At 52.2% G+C, this 19,629-nt stretch overlaps 1 protein-coding gene across 1 annotated transcript in view; it reads right to left on the bottom strand.

Moving 5' to 3' along the window:
* HS3ST4 (heparan sulfate-glucosamine 3-sulfotransferase 4) overlaps positions 1 to 19,629 on the bottom strand; it is a 392,554-nt gene that overhangs the window by 27,453 nt on the left and 345,472 nt on the right. The window lies entirely within an intron of this gene.

Below are 19,629 nucleotides of genomic sequence, written 5' to 3'. Positions count from 1 at the left end.
GTTATACAAGAGAGACACCATGCAAACATAACGCCTGGCCGTTGGTGGATGGCGACTGGAGTGTGTTTCTTTTGTAGGGACCAGATGGTGAGTGGGATAACAAGCCGCATGCCCCCCAAGGGAACGCTGTTTCAAGGAATGGTATTTGACTTTGCTTGATTTGTTACCATGTGAAGAACTGGCCAGGGAGAAAATGGTAACACCAGGGGAGAAAGAAAGAGCAATTATGGCGAGACTAGTAAGAAACCCATACGCTTCTTCCCACAGCAACATGGAGAATTCAGAGGACTTTTGAGAGCCTGGAGGATTAATGACAAATGTCCCACGGGGAAGGAAATACCAGGACTGGGGATCCTGGGTGATGATTATGGCAGATACCACGGAGACCTTCCTGATAAGGAAAATTCTAATGGTGACAACTGTGGGACCTTATTAAGACTGGATTTTTGTGTGACCTCAGGCTTTCAAGTGCCATGACCAGTTTTATAACTGCCTGTCGTATTGACCCACCCACCCTCAACCGAACCACTTTCTGTATCTATAAATCAACTGTGCCTGCAGGTAGGATAGGCTTTTGCATTAGGCAGCTTTTATTTTTCTTATATCCTTGCAAGAAGGGAATGGCTACCAAAAGAAATGTAACACAATCAGAAAACCACCCACATTATCTTGGCAGAGCCTTACTATTGGGGTCACATAAGCACTTCTTGTATGTTAAGACAATACAACCCTGAAACAAGATTTTGAAAGGAGACCGAGGGGATACTGCAGAAGGAAAGGGTGGCAGGGGGCTATTACAAAAGGCATTTAAGTTGGGTTACTTGGCTGTGAAAAAAATTTGTGAGATCGCAAAGTAAAAACCATCTATCCATCTATGCATCCATCCATGTGTCCATCCATCCATGCAGCCATCAACCCATCATGAATCCATTCAATAGCCAGTGACCGAGGACCATCTCTAGCTCCTTTCCATCTACCTTTATCTATGTATCTATCTATCTACCCATCATCTCTCATCTGTCTGTCTACTCTATCATCTATCTGCAGGAAGTATAAAGAAAAGTAATTGGGAATCCTACGGAAAAGGAGAAGAACGTACAGATTACTAATATATGTAACCGGCATGTTTCATCTCATGCATTTGTGTAAGTCCATTCATCTACTCCACAAATACTTATCGAGCACCTCCTGGGTTCTGAGCACTGGGACAACAGACGAGTCCTTTCCGCGGAAGCGACTCTCCAGGGGTAGCTTGGCGAGCACATGTAAGCACGTTACGAAAAAGAGGACTGATGATTTATAAGCTTTGACGAGGAAGATAGTTGGGAAACCACCTACTGAGGTAACAGTCATTTAAGCTGAGTTCTGAAGGAAGAGAAAGCTAACCCCAAGAAACACGCAAGTCAACAGGGTCCTGGGCACGTGTTTGGGGCCCGGAGTCAAGGTAATAAAAAGTAGCCAGCTGGCCGTGTATAACCAGCAAGGGTTTTGAAAAGAGGCGGGCAGCCGAGGTACAGGAATTCAGATTTCATCAGGAATCCGTGACAGTGAGGGGATGACTGGAGGTGGGTCAAGTCTATTAGAGTCCACCCAAGCTCCTGTGTTGGGGACAGACGGGACAATGGAAGCAAGAAGCCTGCTTACGGAGAAAGATGGCAGCTTGGCCTGGGGGGTGAACGCGGAGAGGAGGAGAAGTAGGGCCACAGGGCTGGAGACACGTTCTGGAGTAAACAGGGTCTGCTGACAGGCTGGATACGAGCAGTGAGGGACATGGTGACAGCCAGGACGACTCCCCGGCTTCGGGCACTGGTAACTAGGCAGGTGGTGGTTCCATTTCCAAATTGGAAGGCCGCGAGGCCCAGCCCTCATCTCCTACCTTCCGCCCTGGCTGGGCGAGATGGCTGCCATTGCCCCATCTGCAAAATGGGGGTAATAATGGCTTCCTTAACCACCTCACCAGACCATTAAGACTATTAAGAGGATCGCGCAAGATAATTCGATACTAATGAAAACGCTAATGAAGGAGTTACAGGACGAGCAAGGCTCTCTATGATGCCAGGTGGCAGTTCCAGTACATTTCTCTTAGGCCCGGGCTTACGATTCCAGTTCGGCTGGGGGAGATTTACGAGGCATGAAGATAATGCAGTGGGACTAATTTTCATAAATCAGAGTGGAAAAGTTTCCTCGTTATTGCATTCCCTGCACCGCGGATTGGGAGCAGGTGTTAAGAGAGGGTGCAAATAAGTGCCTCACGCGTACCATCCCGAGCCCTGCAGTCCTAAAAATCTGGGGCAACAAAGTCATCTTTAGAAGCCTCAGGGACGAGAAGGCACCTGCTCACAAGCACGGATGTGGAGGATCCGAGAGACCCACTCCTCTCCCCTGTAGCATTTGTGCTTGACGATACGCAAACTTGTTCCCAATATGCCACCACTCTGTGACCTTGAAGGAGGTCCCCGACATTACATAATCACACCTCTTCGTACATAACACCAGAAATAATACTGCCGTCCAGGCGTCACTGTTGTGAGGAGGGAGTCCTCCCCCGCAGGTGCCCACTTGGCCTCGAGTTCCTGTACTTTCTCCTTCTCAAGGAGCCCCTTGTCCTCTCTCCAGCTTACTCCCTTCACCCTTCAGTCTGTCTCTCTTTCCTCCTAACTCTATCACCACAGACCCATACATACAGTTTTGGATTTACTGTCCGCCTCCCCCACTAGAATTCCATGAGCACAGAGAGTTTTGTCTGTCCTGTTCACTTCTCTGTTCCTACTACTTGGCTCTCATCATGGGCCTCCAGTGAACATTTGTCGGATGGCTGAATAAATGAGAGTGAGGAAACATCTATGGTGTCTGAGGATGACAGATGTGGAGTGTATGTTGGCTTTCCTTGCTTGTATTCCCCCGCTGACTGCTGGAGCAAAGTTGGCCGCAGTTCATCTCAAGGTCTGAGTACCAGGATGGAGCCCAACCGCCTAAGTTCAAATCCTAGCTCTGCCATATACCAGATGTTTGATCCGGGACAAGTTATTTAATGGCTATCAGCACCTTTTCTTCTTTACCCATCATTCAGTCCATCTGTCGATCCATCCGTCATCATCCACACACCCAAACTTCCGTGTGTCTGTCCTGATCATCCATCCATCCATCCATCCATCCATCCTCAGTAAACATCTACTGACCACCCACTATATGTCCACTCTCATGTCGTATCTTAGAGATCCCCAAGCTCCACACGTGTGATGTTTAATTCCACGTGTCAACCCGACTGGGCCCCAGCTTGCCCGGAGAATTTGTTTAAACTTGATTTCTGGGTGTGTCTCTGAGGGCATTTCTGGATGAGATTCAATTTGAATAAATTTAAGTAAAGCGGATTGTTCTACCCTACAGGGTGTGTTTGACGGCCTTCAACGTCCTGGAGGTCTGGATAGCACAAAAAACCCAAGTGAGAAAGTTCTCTCTCTCCCTCTCTCTCTCTCTCTCTGCCTGACCGTCTTCATGCTGGAACACTGGTCTTCTTCTGTCTTTAGATTTGGACTCAGACTGGAATTTACATCATCAGCTCTCCTGGCTTTCCAGCTTACTGACTGCACATCTTTGGACTTCTGAGCCTTTATGATGGTATGAGCCAATGCCTGATAATAAATAGCTCTCTCTCTCTCTCCCTCCCTCCCTCTTCTATTCTCTCCCCCAGTCTCTGTCTCAGTTTCTCTACACACGTGCACACACACACACACACCCCATCTTTTATTGGTTCTTTGTCTCGGGAGAACCTTGGCTGATCCAATAAGACAATGTTTCCGTGGCAGGATCTAGAGACAGGACCTGGAGACTCTATCTGGCCAGGTGTGATGAATCATCAGATATATGAGGCCCTGGGACAGGGGTGACTGTACCTGAAGCAGCGGGAGCCAGATTGCTTAGCTGTGGCTAGTGTCCTAGTGACACTTTCATGATTCTTGCCTGATCAAATTCACACTGCCTCTCAACGTAAGCCAGACAGAGCTGAGAATTGTCCTGTGGGGAACCCTGTTATGACCAATTCTCTGCCATGCATTTTCTGCCGAGGGAAACGCGGCCACGGACGGAGTCAGGGAGGGAAAAGACAGACCCTTGAATAATAGGAAGAGAGCTCTGGAAGTCCCAGAATATCATTTCCTGGGCTCACTCTATTCTGGCTCCTCTGAAAGGACCCAGGTTGCTCCACACAATATGCTCAGAGCATGAAAATAATCACGTTTCCAGATTTCATCCCAAACCTCTGACCTCTTGCTTCTCTATCACTTGTAATTTACAGGGCGATCCTGCAGGAGAATTTAAACCACATGAGGGCAGGGGTTTTCATCTCTCTGTTCATGACTGGATCCCCACATCTAGAGCAGCACTGGCTACATGGCAGGTGCTGGATAAATATTCCTTGAAAAAACGCATTCTTGAAATTGTTGCTTCCTGAATCCCACTTACATTTGTGGAGCCTTTGGTCTGAATTCTCTATGGGTAACGTCTTTGGTGCACAATGGACACTTAACGAATGTCAATTTCTTCTCTCCTACCTTCTTACATATTCATGATATTGCAGGGTTAGTGTCTGGGATTCCCAGCCTTTGGAAGGGCGACCTGAATGTTCCATTACTAACTTCATTTTGGCATCTCTCCAGGACACGACACTTTCTGTCTGTATCCAGAGTTGTGGTTCAATAGTACCCTCCTTCAGTTCGCCCTGTGCTGGGGGAAGGGTCTTAGCATCAGAGGTGGAAGGAGGGCTGGGCGTCACGGTATATCCAACTATCAGAAAAACAATGCCAAGGACATGAAAGACAGGCCATAATAATACAACTTTGACAAGGCAGGACACAGCGGGCCAAGTTCTTCTCTGCCTCTTGAAAAAACGTGTACAAGTGGATCTGATCAGGCATAATTAATGTGCAATAAACATTCACTGAAGATCTATTACGCACTAGATCCTCTGTTGGGTGCTTTCAGCATATCTGTCGATTCATCCATCTACCAAGGCACCCGACAGCACGGACCAAAGGTACGGAGGCTCAGTATCACCATAAATCAAGGCAAACATTACAAATAATGGAAGAATGCTTCCTAATTTCCTATCCACTGGTCTCCTTCATTAGGGATCGGTTAATTACCTAGAAGGTGGGATGTGGAAATGTCCACACATCTGCATAGAGACCCTGCTTTCCCTTCTTTTAGCCTAGCTTAGCGGTTCCCCACCTTTGGTGTGCCCAAGAAAAACTTTACAGGGTTCTATAAGCGAAACCTCCCAGACTGAGCTGTACGGGTAATTTACGGGTCACGTTGAGTCTGTGTGCTCAGTGAGCGCCATGTGCTGACTTGACGTCCCCACCGTGGGCTCGTCACACGTCTTCTGATGGTTCTCAGGGCCAGGGTGAAGGGGCCCAGGGAGGCGAAGGGCTTTCCAGCGCTCTCTGGCGTCATCCCACTTCTGCTTAGAACTCAACTCTTCTCTGTCGGTGGTGGGAAGCCCAGCAATCCCAAATTCAAGTCTCTTGTGGTTATTTGTGATTGCGTGCGCCCTTCGGGTGGTGGTACGCATTTTCTACATCCGCCCGCCCCACCGGGCCTCCGTGGGGAGGGCTCCCGGGTGACACTGGAGGATTCTCAGGTCACCTGGATGAATCCAGCTGCATTTGTGAGTTCAGTTCTCCGGATCTCACTGGTTCTTGACAACGTCATTTGCGAGGGAAATGAGATGCCCCCTTTCCACGTTCCTCTGCAGAGAGAAAGGAGCGGGCCGTTCTCGAGGAAGGGCCCTGGACGTTTTGCATCCAACCCCCACAATGTTTATCAGCCCACGCACCTTGGGGAGTCCCGGCCAACGTGGACACAGCTCACTGATTAATGACGTCTCAGGGTAGATGAGAGGACCCCAAACGTCCAAATGCCGGAAGGGTGTCATGTGATTTCCTCAGCTCTTCCTCTCAAGAAGGACACTGGTCCTGCCCACGGATCCCATGCCAGCCCTTCTCATTTCAGCTGTGTGGTCTTGGGAAAGTATCTCAACTACTCTGAGCCCCAGTTTCATTTCCTGTAAAGTTGCCCATAGTCTAGTCGTCAAATGCAGAGGAAAGGAAGAAAAGGAACAGACGGATTAAGTGTTCATAAAATGCAGGATATTTCAAGCGCATATATTCATTAGAAGCCTATTAACAAAATCACGAAGTAAGAAGTGGTCATAACGACGACGGGAGTGGAAACTACGAGCCTGCTGTTTACCAGGTTTACGGGTTACCAGGCCAAGTGTTCTCTAAACAATTTCAAGTCCAGTTCACAGGGCCCTAGGAGGTGGGTCGGGCTATTTGCCTACAGGAGAAGACGAAAGCTCAGAGAGGTTAAGCGGCTTGTCAGAGGTCGCACAGGCCAAGATGCGGGGGAGCCAGGACTCTGACAACCCTGCGCGTGCTATCCCATTTCACAGCATGAGGGCTCCAGTTTTGCAGATGTCGAAATTAAAGCCAAGAGGGACAAAACGACTGGCCTCAAGGGACGCGGTTTGGGAAAGGCGGGTCCAGGGGGCGCCAGAAGCCCGTCTCCGGGATTAAATACAAACACGTGTGTCAATGCCAGCGGACCTGGCATATGGGAGCATCCTTTCTTCTTTCCCCCAAACGTCCTTGTCTGTCTGTCTGCTCTTGAGATGCCCTCTGCCGTATCACTCTGCGTGTTATCTCTTTTCCCACACGCACCCTAACCTCTGGCGCCTGCATGAAACTCTCCTCCTCCAGGGAGCCTGATGACAGACTGCAGAAATCAGGCTGGAAATGACCCCTTCCTGCTCAGTTCTCAGCTGCCACAGGCTGGGAGCCGCCCTTCCTTCCACCTTCCGGTGGCCACCCTTCACCGCCTAGAGATGCACACGGCCCCGTTCTCATTTCCAGGGTTTGTAGGTGGCTTCCTCCTAGGCACCTTCTCTGGGAGATGCTGGGGGGCGGGGGGTGGAGGGTTCTGGTGACAAGCTTTCCAGGAGAACGGCGGGGCCGGGACCCCCAGGGCTACACCTGCTCACCCAAACTCCCGCCTCTGGGCGTGTGCATGCATGTGTGTGCACGCACGTGCATTGCACACACACACGCCCACCGGGCACACACAGACACGAAGCCTGCAGGAACCCTGCCGCACTCCCACAGCCAGGCAACAAAGGATAGAAGACATGGCGTGCGTGGAATTTGCAGGGCGTCATTTTAGATGCTTTGACTTAATCCACAGCTTATGTGGCCCAAGGAAAAATGATACCAGGGGGGATCCTCGTGGGGACCCCACGCAGAAAGGCGGTCTTCCTCCGGAGCGGCTGAAACAAGGAATGAGAGGCTCGTGCGATTCCCGATTAGAGGAGCCATGAGGCCCTTGCTCCGCTGCCCAGGACGGCTCACACAAGCTGTGGTTTACCTTCTGAGCTGACGCTCCTGATCGTAGGTGTTGGTTCGCGACGTGCGACCTCCCAGCTGTACGGGCTCCTCGCTGTGCGATCACAGAACACAACGGACGGGGACACGGTTGGAGGGAAGTGTACCTTGGATCAGAGCCGTGTGAGCTCCTCAGCCTCCCCCTCCCCCTCCCCAGCCAACCTCCCACTACCGGACGGTCACTCTCACAGCCGGCGGAGCCCCGCCGACAACCACCATGAGCCAACGACCCGTACAAGCGAATAATCCACACGGTGATCCGCCATCACTGCAACTGACCACACCCCCCCCCCCCCCCCCCCCCCCCCCCCCCCCCCCCGTAGCCCATCAGTATCAACAGCCCCTCAGGCGAAACCAGCCGCCACCATAGCCACACATTTGCTCCACCCCCGCCCGCTGCCCCCGGAAGGACGCCGGAAGCAGCCACACCAGCCCGTCACCCGTGACCACAGAGCACCAGCGACCGCCACGGCGAGCCAAACCATCGCAGTCGACCGCCAACCCTCCCAACCGGGCACCTCTGTTCCACGGCCACTGCCACAACCCAGCGGTAGCAGCCGGCCAACCGCCGAGCACGTGCCACGGCCACCGTGACCAGCTAGCTTTTATTTAGCGTCTACTATGTGCCGGGAGCGGGGCTGAGTCCCGTCGAGGGATGAACTCACGTTACCCTCACGCTAACCCAGGGAGGCGGACATCGGTTTGCTGCTGTTACCACTTGAATCATAGCCCACCACTCACATATCATGCTCTACCTGGATGCAAACGACCGTCACAAGGGATGAGAAGCTGTGACGTGCAGGGGGTAAAGTCATCGGCTCCGGGTCACAGAGCCCAAGCTGCCTTGGGCACTGCCGACCCGGGGAAGGTCTGTTCATGCAGTGGGGCCACCTAGCCACCCCACACAGGTGCCGAGCGCTATGGCAGGTGCTGGGAGAGGCAGCCCGCCACGGGCCCTACGTAACCTTCGTCCTTGCTGAGCGCCCCAAACCACAAGGCTTGTCTGATGCTACTACTCAGCCCTGTCTACAGCCAGCCACCCAGGCGACTCAGTAGTCAAGGCAACCACAGTGTGGCTGCCATGCACCTGCTCATTCCCGGGGGGGGGGGGGGCAGCCTTACTGATGCCTCCTTCTAAAGGCACTGGGCCTTCGGGCCTGGGTTCCTCAGAGGAGCGACAGCATGGGCCGCACCCATCTGGGCCATCACATCGCCCACGGGACTTGGGAGGGAGGGGAGCCCGGCATAACTACACTGATGTTCCTCCCCCCATTTGCTGGGCTGCGAGTCCTACGCTGTCCCTCTCTGGTCCATGAAGTCTCCCTGTCTACACTCAGCTTACTCCTCGCCGCCTTCTGTGCGGGGCGGGTCTTCCCTGATGGCAACGGAGGGAAAATATGAGCAAAAGTGGATGGGTCCTGCCCTCATGGAGCTTAAAGTCTAATGAGAGAGATAGGCACGGAAGTCCAATGAGTAAAAGGAATGTTAAATTGTAATAGTTACACGCGCAGCAGGGACAGAGCTTAGTGCACAGGGAAAGCCTGTAATTTAGGGATGTGACCCAGCCAGGGGGCACAGGGAAGGGCTGAAGCTTCCAGGACCTGGGAGGAAGTCACCCTGGTGAAGGATTTCATCCTTACCTGAAGAGAAACAGGAAAGCATCGCAGGGTTTTAAGCAACGAGCACGGGAGGAACATACTGCAAATTATTTTGCGGTTTTAAATCATCACTCTGGCTACGGTGGGGAGAACGGTTGGGGCAGAAGCAGGGCCGGCGTGGAACGGATTGATGGGGGGGGGGGGGGGGGGGGGGCGGGGTCAAGGCTATTGCAATCATCCAAGCAAGGGATGTCGCCAGCTTGGCCCGGGGTGGTGGCGATGGCAAGAAGAGATCGAAGAGGTACCTAAAGGTTTAAATCAGAGGGGCCTCCGGTGGCTTTGGGGCCAGGGGAGCGAGGGAGCCAGGGGCTGGGGCTGGCGCACAGAATGACAGGTGGCAGCTGGGAGGCCCTGGTCTGCTAGAACTCCAATCCCAGTGCCAGAGCGTCCTTTAATGGGAAAGACAAGGCCCCCGGCGAGCAGGCGGCTCTTTATTTACTCTCCAGTGCAGCCTGGGGCTTGTTCTAACCAAGTCGAGGTGATTGAAATCCTATTCACTGTAACTAAAGACATCAGAGCCGCGCACAGGTGCCCCCTCTGCGTGGCCAGCAGCGTGCCGGCTGCTTACTCGAATGGTCAAAGTACATGAACTCGGGCCCCATCAGGACCTGGTGACAGGGATGCCAGCACACTCTTAATTAGCACGGGTCTTCCAGGGGTCACAGAATAAACAGATGTGGAAGCCGGAACCCCCAAAGTGTTGAAAGAACAATTCATCAGCACGATCCACATTAAAGGCTAGGAAAAAAAAAAAAAGACAAACCTGCCCACGCGAGGTGGTCTGGAGGAAGAAATCGTTCCCTTCACAGTGACAGCGGGGAGGTGGGAAGGGGACAGAGGAAGAAAGGGGACCATTCGGGCAGAGTCTGCCCTGCATCCGGACCAATACATTAGATGCCGGGAGGCCAACGAAATCGGGGTCAGCTGATCAGAAAAGGCAGAGGGTGGGGGCCTGGGGGGCTCAGTCAGTTAAGCGTCCGGCTCTTGATTTCAGCTCAGGTCGTGATCTCATCGGTTCGTGAGTTCGAGTCCCGTGCTGATGGCTCAGAGCCTCCTTGGGATTCTCTCTCTCTCCCTCTCTCTCTGCCCCTCCCCAGCTCGCTCACGCAATGCGATCTCTCAGAGGGTCAGCGTTCGAGACACCTCTCAGATAACCTCCATTTACCGCTCATGCCCTGTCTGTGCTACTCCCCATTTTACAGAGAACATCGAGGGCTGGAGACATGAGACAACCTACGAGGCTATAAAGCTTGTGGTTGGCGAAGCAGAGGTGTGAACTTCAGCTATTTTTTTTTAAGTTTAGTTATTCATTTTGAAAGAGAGAGAGTGTGATCAGGGGAAGGAGCAGAGAGAGAGAGAGAGGGAGAGAGAGAGAATCCCAAGCAGGCCCCCCCCATCAGCGTGGAGCCCGATGCGGGGCTCGAACCCACAAACCACGAGACGGGGACCTGAGCTGAAGTTGGGTTTACAAACTCCTTCTGGGTTTACAAATCACCGTTAAAGCATTTACTTGCCTTTAAATACATCCATAAAGTGTACCTTTTTGGAGAGTAAGACTAAGGATATTTACGTGGCCTTTAGAGGCCTCTGTGATATTCTGTAGAATTTTAATAGATGTCTTTATGGTTGATATGTAACATTAGATATTATGTAATTATATGGAATCTATCATCGAGGTTGCCCCAAGAAGCTTTTAGTACATGGTGTAGGTGACTTTCTGGAAACAAAAGAAAAGTGTCTGGAACATGAACTAAAAAGCCCTGAACCGCCCATTCTAAGAATCCCTCAAAAAAGACTCTGTCCCCTCCCCAGGAGGGCAAGGCCAACTACAGCGAAGGCATCGTGCTGGCTATGCAAACCGCGTCTCCCAAGATTTTCATCGGAATCAACCACCTTCCTAACTGGACAAAGCTAGAGACTGCAGCAACTGGGAATTCTGCCCGTTCTTTGCACCTGAATGGAGGAGCAGAGCCCTTCGGTCAAGGGCAATGGTTCGAGAGACACGACAGACGGGCCCCGACTCAACTCCTAAGTGTGCTCCTCTTATCTGTCACCTCAGGCAAGTTCCGCGGACCCATGCAACTTCAGTCTTCAGGTGGATAAGCTGGGACTCACACGGCCGTTCACGTATGAGCGCCATGTCTGGTTAAATTAACAGTCAAGAGATGTCAGGTTATTGGTATTCTTTCTGCCAAAGGTGTAGGCTTCAGAAAGACAGCGGCTATGCCCACATAGTGCAGCGGTGTGGAGTTATCTCTGGGCACCTGCTGGATCCCTGGGTCCCTATACAGAGCCTGGCACATATTATATACTCAATAAATATGCGTCGAATGAATAAATGAATGATTTTTTTGAGAGGGAGAGAGCACAAGCAGGGGAGAGGGGCAGAGGCAGAGAGACAATCTTAAGCTGGCTGCATGCTCAGCACAGAGCCGGATGTGGATCTCGTAACCCTGGGATCACGCCCTGGGCCGGAATCAAGAGTCGGACGCTCAACCGACTGAGCCGCCCAGGCGCCCCTGAAAGAATTCATTTTCACCTGTGCTATGTCACTAAGTCTCCACACAATCCTGTGAGCGACCTTGCCCCAAACCACAGAGTGGCTTGGGAGGAGTCTGAATCTGAGCCTAAGTTTTGCGAACCCGAGCCCCAGCCTCAGTTCACCCCCCACCCGCCCACCGAGCTCCCTCCTGAGAGGCTCCAGAATGCTGGATGAGACAGAAGCCCCCAGAGACACAGTCCATCAGAGAGTCCTAGCAGGAAGGCCACGTGCTGCGTCCCCCTGGGCGAGCCACGGGTGGATGAGAGCAACATGCCGAAGCCGGACCCGGGTGCGAAGCCAGACCCGGGTGCGAACCCGGGGGGGGGGGGGGCTCACAAAATCATCAGCAACCGGCACTCAGGGGATTTCTAAAGTGCAAAGGAAACTCTCCCAAACTCCAGCCCTCCGGTGGGCAGAGTAAAGATCTCGGAAGACAAAGGTGTGATGGGCTCACGATCACACTTCAGAGGGGGGGAGCATCGAATGCTTCAAGCCCTACAATCGTGTGGGAAAAAGAAACAGGACGTTAGCTGGGCTGGGAGCTTTGAAGAGGCTTGACTTCAGAAAGAGAAGCAGGAAGAAAAAGGGCTAGGGAAAGCGAGTTCTAGGGGAGAGGCTACTTCTGAGGGGTCCTGGTGCTTGAGAAGGACAAAGCCTCGAAAGTCTCAGTCTCGCAGAAAGCACATGGCTGGGGGCACTGAAATATCAGGAAGGGATTAAGCAAATTAGGTCTGTTTAGCGTGGATAAGCAGAGCCCAAGGGGAGGTATAATAACCACTCACAGACATCTGAAGGAAGGAAATGCTTAGGAGGGGCAGGCATTATAGAAGCTAGCCCACGGGGATCCGGCCAGGAACAAAGGAATAAAGCCAAAGCCAGGGAAATTAGCCCATCAGGGCCAAGTCCAATTTGCCAGGGAGGCCATCTCATCAAGAGCTACTGATCCTCTTTCTGTTCCTGTCTGCCCATTGCTGTCACAGGACCTTTGCACTTGCCACTCCTCTATAATTCTGTAATCCTCCTTCCCTCCCCAAACGCACAAGTCTGTTTCAAGTTTATTTCACAGGTTATCTCCCTTGGAGAGGCCATCCTGACTTCCCAGTCCAAATCACCTAGCCCTAGAACCACCCCCCACCTCACCAACCATCAAATTCTTCTGTTGTTTCTTATTTGGGGCACCTGTTACAATGAAATTACTGCCTTTATTTAACTCTTCACTGGTTTAAAAAATTGATTTTCATGTTCTATTTTATTTTTGAGGGAGCACAAGTGGGGAAGCGGCAGAGAGTTGGGGGGGGGGGCAGGGGACCAGAAGATTTGAAACGGGCTCTGTGCTGACAGCAGCCAGCCCGACACAGGGCTCGAACTCACGAACCGTGCGATGATGGCCTGAGCCAAAGTCTGATGCTCAACCGACTGAACCACCCAGGCGTCCCAACTCTTTGCTGGTTTTTAAAAAAAAAAAAATTTTTTAACATTTATTCATTTCTGAGACAGAGAGAGACAGAGCATGAATGGGGGAAGGTCAGAGAGAGAGGGAGACACAGAATCCGAAACAGGCTCCAGGCTCTGAGCTGTCAGCACAGAGCCCGACGCGGGGCTCGAACTCACATACCGCGAGATCATGACCTGAGCCGAAGTTGGACGTCCAACCGACTGAGCCACCCAGGCGCCCCATTTGCTGTTTTTTTTTTTAAAAAACCCTTCCCTGCACCAGAATATAAGAGTGTAAGCCCCCATCGGTTTAGATCAGAGATCAGTCAAGGACTGTCCACAGGCCAAAGGCGGCCCCGTCTCCTGCTTTCCTAAAGACAGCTTTTTTTTTGCAGCCGAACAACATCCATCCACGTGTGTCGTCTCTGGCCAGTTTCACTTCACAGAAGCAGGGCTGAGTAGTAGGACAGAGAACTTACGACCTGGCCCTTTAGAGAAAAAGTCTGCTGACCTCTGGCCTAGACAGCACTGAGCGCTCAGTGCTCGAGACGTAGCTGGCGGAATTGACTGAGGGAAAGAAAAACAGGCTTGAAGCAGGGGAGACAGGTGCTGGCTCACGGCAGCCGCACCAGCTACAGAAACAGTCCAACTGATGCAGCCGATCCTGCTGCGTACAAGATGTTTTTCCAAACATCCATTTGAGTGCCGTGCCCTACGCCGAGATGCGGGGAAGGCATGGCAGAAAGAAAAGACTCCACTCCGGTGCTGGCGACTCTAAGAGCTGGTGTGGGAGACAGCCTAACAAATAAATTGTTGTAACTCTATGTGTTGCAGAGGTGGGCACAATGTGCAGTCAGAGGGCAGAGGAGAAGCGGCCAATTACGTCAGGCGAGGGAACAGAAGGAGACGAGGCCGAGTGTCACTGAATCTATGTCACTTCCCCTTGGCCTTGAACGCCATTAAGAGTTGCTTCCGTTAGTTGAGCATTTTCTTTGTGCCAGGCACTGCATGAAGGCTTATGACGTGAAATCCTCACGATAAACCCTTCTGGTGGGTGCCTGTATCAGGATGGGTGAGGTTGTGCTTTAGTGACAACCAGCCCCCATAGCTCAGTGTCTTAAAACGAACAAGGTTTGGGCGCCTGGGTGGCTCAGTCGGTTGAGCGTCCGACTTCGGCTCGGGTCATGATCTCGCGGTTCGTGGGTTCGAGCCCCGCGTCGGGCTCTGTGCTGACGGCTCAGAGCCTGGAGCCTGCTTCGGATTCCGTGTCTCCCTCTCTCTCTCTGCCCTTCCCCCGCTCATGCTCTGTCTCACTGTTTCTGAAAATTAAAAAAATGTAAATTTAAAAAATTAAAAAAACAAACAAACAAGGTTTATTTATTACTCATGTAGCATGTGCAATACAATTGCCCACCAAGGAGGGCACGGGCATCAGTTGCTCCGTGAAGTCAGCACGTAGGACCCCGGGGGACAGTCCACCATCTAATGAAGCCACTCTTTTCAACCTGAAGCCCCCGCGTGGCTGCCACAGGAGAGAGAGGAGGACGGAGAATCGCACACCAGTGGCTGACATCTTCTGCACAGAACTGGCACGTGCCATTTTTCATCGGTCCGAACAGGTCGCGGGGCCGTGCCTAACCTCGAGGGGGCTGGGGGCGCACCAGAAAGAGAAACCAGAAATGATGGGTGAGCGTTAGTGACATCTACCATAGCATTCTTTCCCAACGGTGGGAAGGTTGCACAGAAAGCTTAGGCAACGTACGTGCCCAAGTTCAGAACAACAGTGGGGCTTGGTTAAAACCAGTGAACCAAAAACCCAGTCCATCCAATCATTCCCTTAATCAAAGGGGTGAACACGATCCTCAAGGCCGGACAAGAGAGCGTCTCGGGAAGGGAAGGGTACAGAGTTGAGACGTCTCGAAGACAACAGTTGAAGAAACGGGGGGTGAAGGTTAGCAAGCCATCAAGGACGGCTGCTGGACGGCCCCACAGCCATCGCTGCACCCCGGGGAGGGTGACAACGTGAAAACGAACAGCTGTAGTCACGTCAAGGTTGAGGTTTAGAGAACATTAAGGGAGCATAAAAGTGATGGACAGAATCGGACGCCCAGAACGCATCTCCATAAACGCTATGCTTTACAGATGCTCTGCAACACCACTTAGTTCCCACGTCCCTCCCATCTCAAAGAATACGACGCCCGAATTAAGTGGCGACTGCCTCTACTGAAGTTCCAAAAAGGCCTGGTGCTCTCTTTCTGGCCTCCAACGCTTGATAGGTACTATTTCCTCGTCCCCAGACATTCTTCTGGTTCCTCCACCTGGGTAAATCCTCTTGACCCTACGGATTCAGCTCAGACACCTCCTCTCACGTAAGCTGAGCAGAGCTGTGTGCCCCGGAGAGGACCTCCGAGATGGTGTCTATCTGCCTTATCAATAGACCTCCTGCATGTTTAAAATGCCTCAAAAACTCCTCACGGGCCCCATCTGGGATTTCTCCATCCCCTGACTCCTCAGTCTCCAGCAGGGCGCCTGGCACCTTTGAGAGTCTCCAAAAATGCCTGTTGAACGAATGACTATATTTGGCAAAAAAATGCGATATAGTCCAGGGCTTCTCAAACTTGGATGTATGTCTTTATTACCTAGAGACATCAACAATTTTTTTTTCGTTTTGTTTTAATTTTTTTTTTAACGTTTATTTATTTTTCAGTCAGAGAGAGACACAGCATGAACGGGGGAGGGGCAGAGAGAGAGGGAAACACAGAATCGGAAGCAGGCTCCAGGCTCTGAGCCGTCAGCCCAGAGCCCGACGTGGGGCTCGAACCCGCAGACCGCGAGATTGTGACCTGAGCTGAAGTCGGACGCTCAACCGACTGAGCCACCCAGGTGTCCCCTTTTTTTTTTTTCATTTTGGAGAGAGAGAGAGCACAAGCAGGGGGAGGGGCAGAGAGAGAGGGAGACACGGAATCCGAAGCAGCCGCCGGGGCTCTGAGCACAGAGCCGGATGCGGGGCTCGAACCCACGCACCGTGAGATCACGACCTGAGCTGAAGTTGGACGCTGACCTGACTGAACCACCCAGGCGGCCGCCCCGCCTTCCTGGGATATTTTATTTTATTTTTTTTCAACGTTTTTTATGTATTTTTGGGACAGAGAGAGACAGAGCATGAACAGGGGAGGGGCAGAGAGAGAGGGAGACACAGAATCGGAAAGAGGCTCCAGGCTCCGAGCCATCAGCCCAGAGCCTGATGCGGGGCTCAAACTCACGGACCGCGAGATCGTGACCTGGCTGAAGTCGGACGCTTAACCGACTGCGCCACCCAGGCGCCCCTTCCTGGGATATTTTAAAATCAGAGTTTGACTCAGTGGGGACAGGACGGTGCCCGAGATCATACATTTCCAGTAGGTTCTCAGGTGATGCTAACAGGCGCTGGTCCAGGGACACACTTTGATCAGCAAGGCTGCATTGCACATGCTCTGCCTGTACCCCCTCATCACACTGTGCCCGGGAACCAACGTGACAGCCTGAGGCTGCCAGTGCCTGTGACTCTTTGCTCGAGGTGTCGCTCTGGCTGTGGAGCCCAGTTGGCCCGTGCTGACGCAGGGTGAAAGTGGCTTAGAGTTAATACCCCGTCCCCAGGAGCGGCCGGCGATCAGCGGCTGATGAACACAAGGGAGTACGTACCCCAGCTCTCTCTCATCCCTTGATTGGAGAAGCCCCGAGAGATTCCCCCACCGTGGCGACCCCGAGTTTCCCTGTGGGACTGTGCCTCCTTCACCCGCATGGCATTCTGCTTTTTGCTATCTGCCTCCTTCTGTTCTTGGTTCCACGCCTCTACTGGGGTTCCCGGGGATGAGCGCCTAAATGAGCCGCCTGTCATCCCGTCACTGACTCAGGGCTCCTCCCAGGGGAAACCAACTTAAGGCAGGTTCCTAAAACTCTGCTGCCTGTGGTCTTTCTGTCCTCGGACTTCCATTAGGCATGCACTCATTCATTCATTCATTCATCCGTTCATTCGTGCCACAAGTGGGCAGGTAGGGAAGGATCAATCAATACTTGAGGGTGGGGATGAAGTTTGGTTTTTTGGTGTTCCCAGTTCCTAGCAGAAAAGTAGAGAAAGCTGTGTCTCTGGAACATGGTGGTTGGTGAGAGCGGGAAGGAAGGAAAGAGCTATTCTGCCCTGGTTCCTCGAGCCCAGCGCCGGCCACGGTGGACGGAAGCCGTCCGGGTGGTGGTGGAGCCAACGACGTGGAACGTTCCAGAAGAGAAAGCACAGCAGTTAAGCTGCCGTGCAGATAAATCCAAATTTCCCTTCTGCCCATTTCTCACAAGGTCCTTGAATTCCCTGTGCCTCGGTGGCCTCATCTTTAAAATCAGCAGGACCTTTGTTTAGGGAGTAGCGTTATTAGCGAAGATTAAACGAGATAGTGAATGAATATCGACTCCCGCAAACCCGCCCGACACGACGTGCTCAGAAAGCAGCAAACCCCATTACTGTCGCCGTCACCTTTGGCTGTCTCCAATCCGCCAGCCCCTGCGCTAAAGCCCGCGTGCCTGGTGTCCGAGATGGGAGTTTGGAGCAGAGGCGAGTAGCGGAGTGAGGTACAGCCCCCTTCTTTCCATCTGAGGGAACCGTTCTACTGCAGGGGAGGTTCTGGAACGAGATGAGCCGGCCTGGGTCCAAATCCCAGCTCCGCCACCGGTGACGGTGGGCAGTTACGTAACCGCTCCGAGCCTCAGCGTCCTCATCTGTATAATGGGCACGACAATAGCACCTTATCGTATCAAGGTAACCTTGATGTATAAATGGCCTGACATACAGGAAGTACCTGACACATAGTAAGAGCTCGCCAGCTGTCTCCTGGTGTCATTAATATTACCTCTGCGAACACCGGACCTATGGAAGCTACAGGTTTTCCACCCTGCTGACGTCTCCTCCCGGATGTATCCAGGAGGACAGGCCTGATTTCCTTTCGCTTGCCTGCCAGCTTCAAAAGAGCTCTTCATTTTCAAAGGATACATTTGATAAGTTTGTGAATTTGCATGCTGCCAAAAGCCCCCTGTGGCTTCTGTAAGTCCAGATTATTCTGTTTATTCCTTCAGTCACATCTGTCGATTACCGCGTGGAGGCAGCTCGTTTTATTATGTCTCGGGCTTCCCAGATGCCTGCTCGAGGCAGCCTTTGTTAACCGTCCCTGCCAGCCACCGCCACCGAGTGAAATGTTAACAGTGGCGCCCACAGTCCCGGTCACCCACAGGGCTCCCGAGAGCACGTCAGGGCTGAGAAGCTCCTGGGGAGAGCCCCCGTGTTTCATCCCGCCCCGCACCCCAAGCAACGAGAGCTTGCCTGTTTCCCTATCATTTTTCCGAATTGGTACCAACAGCTGCTTTCATCCTTATACAAGACAAACATAGTCGTTTCCCCTGTTTTATTATTAACACATTCTGGCATAATTGCTTGGGCTCTCGACTGTGACCTGTTAGAGATTCACTCAGCCGCGCAATCTTCAAGGGGAATACAGCATCGTGGTTAAAGACCGAGGTACGCGTTTTTCCCCAACCCAAATCTATTTGTCTGTGAGCCCCCAAGTCAAATCTCTTGTTGAATTTGTTCAAACATAAATTAATCGTTTGAATTTACATAGATTTAATGTCTTATAATCTTTCTGGTCTGGGGATCTATATTCAAGACTAGATGCCTGGGCTCAGATACATCGCATTTAATGCCGAAAATAATTTTAATCCCTCCAAAGCCTGATTCTTTTCTCGCATTGCTAAACCCAAGCAGTCAATCCGTTCTAATAAGACGCACAGAACCCGCTGCCACCAAAGGATAAATACACATTTCTAGGATTTGGGCCATGTGCACGGGTCCGTTCAAAAGAATTAAAGCACGGACGACTTTCGCAAGGGAGATGCAGTCGCCTGTTATTCCTGCGTCCTTGCCCCACCTCAAATGACACCACTGTTTATTACTGAGGCTCGTTGACCGTGCTTGGGAAAAGCATTCCTGTAACTGCATCCACACAAGTGTCACCTGAATGAACTCAACGCACGCGTGCAACCAATGTTCGCGGAGTCCCTGGAATGCGACCGGCCCGGGTGCTGGGCAAGCAGCAGTGAACGAAACCAGGAAGCCCCTGCTGTCGCGGAGCTGACCTTCCAACGAGGGAGGCAGACAAGCAAACACACACAAATAAAGGGTGCCGTTGCTTCAGACGCACCTCCTTGAACCTGGAGGTCCCAGCCGATCGATACTCGCGAGCCAGGTTTTCTTCACCCTCTTGGAACCCTGAGCCCACATGATGCAAAGAAACCCAGTCTAGCCTCGAGAGGCTGAGGTGCCCTGGTAAACAGCCAGAGGTGGCTGCACAAGCAAGCGAGGTCACCGTCGTCACTCGGGAGAGCCGCAGTCGTGTGAATGATCCCAGGCGAGCAGGGCAGAAGCAGAAGGGCACAGGGGTGCCGTGCACGGAAACTGGGAAAATGACAAATCGGTGCTGTTCTGAGGCATCATGTTTCGGGACGGTTTGTTATGCAGCAAGAGCTAGCTGCAACACCT

Source organism: Panthera uncia, chromosome E3 (genome assembly GCF_023721935.1).
Source record: "Panthera uncia isolate 11264 chromosome E3, Puncia_PCG_1.0, whole genome shotgun sequence".
Lineage (NCBI taxonomy): Eukaryota > Metazoa > Chordata > Mammalia > Carnivora > Felidae > Panthera > Panthera uncia.
This window is presented reverse-complemented; position numbering and strand designations above follow the sequence as displayed.